Raw genomic sequence first — 5,000 nt, forward strand, 5'->3', positions numbered from 1 at the left:
TGAAGAGAAAATAAAGGAGTCCGGGGCCTTTATTGAGTTGGTTGAATATATCGAGACTTCTGCTGAAAACGATAAGTTGATGTTTCTACTTTCCGAGTTGCATTCACTCTTTGTAAGTCGTCTTGGACCCTTGGGGATTCACAAAACTGTACATGTAAATAAAACTAGACTTAAAACCTGCTTATTAAAAAATTTTCCAGATGCTGAAGAGCAAAATGATGGCAAAAACGTTGTCATAATATTCAAGAAGGCGCGGTGGCCTCATGGTTAGTGCGCTCGACTCCGGATCGAGTGGTCCGGGTTCGGGGCCTGGCAGGGGACATTGTGTTGTGTTCTTGGGCAAGACACTTTACTCTCACGGTGCCTCTCTCCACCCAGGTGTATAAATGGGTACCGGCGTAATGCTGGGGGTAACCCTGCGATGGACTAGCATCCCATCCAGGGGGGAGTACAAATACTCCTAGTCGCTTCATGCTACAGAAACCGGAGATAAGCGCCGGCCTGATGAGCCTTCTGGCTCGTAAGCGGAGACTTTACTTAATATTCAAGAAAGCAATCCAGGGCATGATCAAAGATGCGGTACCGCAAAGGGATTTCTCAGAGGATTCTCTGATTTTAGCTAAGGCTGCAGAAATTGTTCGCAAAGACATGTTTAGACATAAAAGCTTACACTTTCTGGAAGTTTTACGAAAGACTGCCAAGAAAGCACAGTCCCTGCTAGTCTAAAACCATTGGTGTCAATGATACTAACTGGAGTAAACATTGAGAACACTGAAGCACAAGAATCACAACCATGTTTAACAGTGTGCCAGACAATCTTTTTTAATGCCAAAGAACGATCTACCGCAAAGTCAAAAAGCGGTCAAACACGCCATACTAAAGCTCGAGAGCCACCTCTTCCTTTGTACATTGTTTTAAATGTGCACGCATTGTCGAGAAGTAAGACACTCATAACAAAGCTTTAACAGATGGGGATCTCGGTGTCTTAACAAAGAATCGTGGAGTTAGAGGACATGCTTGCTACCTCAATTAGTGAGCACTTTGGAATGGATGGCTGTGTGGCACCTGCTTGCTTGAGAAAAAGGAGCTTTTACTATTGGAGCCCTTGACAACATAGACCATAATCCCACTTCTATGACGGCAGCCTCTTCGTTTCATGGCACTGGCATTAGCATGATTCAGTTACCAACGGTAAATAATCCTGGCGAAGAAAGACCCTCAGTGACCCTACCTCCAAAAGGAACAGGACACGCCCTGCCAGAGGAATATGCTATACTTCACCCTGTAGAACTAGACACTAGTAAAGCAGTCGTCCCACTTTCTCTAATGAAAGAACCAGAAAGTTGTATGGCTGTAGAGAAGCAAAGGGAAGAACGGTGGTTGGAGTATTCTCTAGGAAAGTTAGACGAAGAATCTGTTTCCTCTGGTGCGAAAGTGACTTGGGCAGCATATCACGCTTCAACTCAGACGGAAGAGGACCCACCTGCCCTGACTGCGCTACTTCCCCTGTTCTACGAGAAGGCAGCAACCCCAGCAATGGTAAAGCACGGCATGGATGCCCTGCGGTAAGCTCTAACCTTTCTCAACCCAAATCAGATCCCTGTCATCTCTGTTGACCAGCCTCTTTTTGCTTTAGCTAAAATGGTTCAGTGAAAATGGCCCGCCTCCCGTGGAGAGCAAGCATATGTCGTCATGCTGGGTGGCCTGCACATCGAAATGGCCCTATGGAATGTGCTTGGTGATTTGCTGGATGGATCTGGTTGGACTACCGCTTTGAGTGAAGCTGAAGTAGCCTCGTTTGGTGTACCGGATTCCCTTTTAAAAGCAACGCATTTAACAAGAACAAGGTAGGAAGGAAATGCAAATAATAAACTTAACTTTTGACACTATATTCCTCCTTTTAGGCTGGTCATAAGAAAGATTGATATGTACAGTGTTTGCAACTAAGTCAGTAAAGCTTTTCTGGCTGTCATTTCATTTTGCGCAAGGTTTCTGGAGGAATTTACTATTTCTACCGATAAACATTAATCTTAAAGTGCACCACAATAGACCAATTTCGATATTTTAAAATTCAGACCTCGGCACGAGGCTCTGGGGAATACACTATAGAGTTTGTGGGGTTTATTACCCCAGAACCTCTTAGTGATGTCTATTGTTTTAGGCTGAAGTTTAAAATATTGAAATTAGGCTATTACATTAAAAGAAATCTTCTTTTGATTAGATGAATTATAATAGCTAATTCGTGTTTGGGAAACGTACAAGCTGAGACTTGGCTCTATTATTTAGAATTTGATTTCTTTGTGAGCTAACTCTTAGGTAATAAGCCTATTGATTTGTATCACTATTTAAACCTGACATCACGATCTGTGTTTAAACTGATGGGCAATTATCATTGCCCAGGCTAGGTAACTAACGAGCAGAGACTGGGCACTAGTTAGTGTTCTTGTAAAACTATTAAACGTGAACAGTGTAATAATGACTACACAATACACATCATAGCCTAAAAATGTCATTATCGCTTTTTATCTGGGCCAAATATACAAGAAAAACGACCCATCACATGCCAACCACACGGAGCCCATTCTCTCCACTCGGATGAAACTTAAATACCCAGGAGCCCATCAGCGAAATACCCCATTAATCCTCAGTACCAGAACCGCTTGTGATGGGCACCCCCTCCAGTATTAGTCAATAGGTGCTAAGGAAGTTATGTGCCAAATTTGACGCTTTTGTCACTTCTGTAACGATCCGGCCCATATTTTGCATTAAGAGACCTGACTACTACGCATGGAATTCAATGTGAAAGGCAAAAGTTGTTGTCTAATCTAGGGTCGTCGCCAGTATCAGGCAAACCGAGGCACTTGCCTCAGTCATTTTTTCGTGATTCTTTAAAATAAAGAGTGATTTCAGGGTTGTCTTTAAAATGTACTCATCTAAACACCTAAAATACCTACGAAGAGAATTTAACCTTTTTCTGGCTACGGCTCTGTAATCGATCAGACGGAACAGAAAATAAACTCGCGTCGTTCGAATTTCACTTACGACCGAGTGAAGGTCCGGATTCCAAGTTCCTTAAACAAGCTCAAGAGCAGTCGAATCGAAAGATAACTAATAATGTTTAATAGTTTGCGGTGAAAAGGTTTTGTCGTGCAAGAAAGCAAGTGAAACGTTTATCCATGGGAAAGAGATATGTTCGGCGATCGATCAGTTGGTATCATGTTTATTTTAAAATATGTCACCTATCAACCTTAAATCAAACTGTGTGAACAAGAACATGTACAGGTATTTTATTTTGTTCTTTGATTTTCGTTTTTCTTGTTATTCCTAAGTCGCAAGCTTGTACAGCGAGTTGACAGTTTTAACTTAAGGTCAACTGAAGCTATGATCTTCGCAGTTATGAGCGCAATTTTTGCAATTGCGTAGAGAAGCCTGAAAAATTCAGGACTTCAACGGGACGGGACCATTAGAACCCACAAATGACCAGCTCCCAACGTCAGTGGCTTCATAGCTCAGTTGGTTAGAGCGTCGCACCGGAATCGCGAGGTCACGGGTTTAAACCACGTTGAAGTCCTGAATTTTTCAGGCTTCTCTACGCAATTGCAAAAATTGCGGTCATAACTGCGAAGATCATAGCTTTACTTGATTTCATATCCGCAGTTCATATATGATTCATTTCATATACCATTTCATCACGTTATGCTTTGTTAGGTACGCATATAATTGGTTGTAAACTATTCTTTCGAACACTTTGGCTATAACCGGGATAACGGAAATTGGGCGGTAATTGTTTAGGTCATCACGTTCCCCTTGTTTGAATAGTGGAGTGACCCGTGCACACTTCCAGTCGTCTGGAAACACACCTACATCTACGCGCTCATAACTGCGAAGATCATAGCTTCACTTGATTTCATATCCGCAGTTCATATATGATTCATTTCATATACCATTTCGTTATTGATTCATTCCTCACGGGACCATTAGAACTCACAAATGACCAACTCCCAACGTCAGTGGCTTCATAGCTCAGTTGGTTAGAGCGTCGCACCGGAATCGCGAGGTCACGGGTTCAAACCCCGTTGAAGTCCTGAATTTTTCAGGCTTCTCTACGCAATTGCAAAAATTGCACTCATAACTGCGAAGATCATAGCTTCACTTGATTTCGTTTCCGCAGTTCATATATGATTCATTTCATATACCATTTCACTTGATATACCACTTCATCAGTTTTAACTTAGTACTGTACACAGCTTGCTGGTTAGTGTTTACAACACAAATCGTAAAGTATGTTTTTAGCGTCGGTAAATTAAAAGAGACATTTTGTCAAGCAAACGTAGTGTGTGGTGTATTTTATGATGGTGTATGTTCTGCAGAAGCAATTTGAGCTGCTAAACAAAATCTTTTTTCTGGTGTGACCGTTTATAATTGCCGCTTGACATCGAAGGTCCAGTCCGGGGGTCCAATATCGGTCGCAAGAGCTCTTGTTTTTAGCTTGACCGCCTTTTTGGGAATCTCCTGTGGGAATATAACATTTCCCTTTTGAAAGTTACATTGTCTGGTAAAGATTAATAATCTATGTTTAAAATGCCTCGCCAAACGAATACGAGTCGCGGGATCACAATATAACGAAAACCCTACCCCGGGTGGAAAAATGTTTTTCAAGGAGTGCTACGTGACCAGCCGCAACCAGAGTCTCTTTTCACAACGACAAGAGAGGCAGAGAAGAGAGACCCTGGGAAAGAGATTCTAATGCCAGCTATTATAGAAAGTTCAAAAATAATTTCCACGCCGTAGAAATTAAGCCATGTGGAAACATTTTGATACCTTCTGACGCAGAGCAGAGTTAATATTTATGATCTTTTCACTTTTCATTTTAATTTTAGGGACAAAAATTTAGATATTTGTACTTTTGTTTCAGTGCGTTCTCTTTCCACTAGGGAAGGTGGTCCGGATCATCGAAACAGCTGACATTTCAGACACTCGGTAGTCATGAATATTCATTC

Source organism: Montipora foliosa, chromosome 4, assembly GCF_036669935.1.
Source record: "Montipora foliosa isolate CH-2021 chromosome 4, ASM3666993v2, whole genome shotgun sequence".
Classification (NCBI taxonomy): domain Eukaryota; kingdom Metazoa; phylum Cnidaria; class Anthozoa; order Scleractinia; family Acroporidae; genus Montipora; species Montipora foliosa.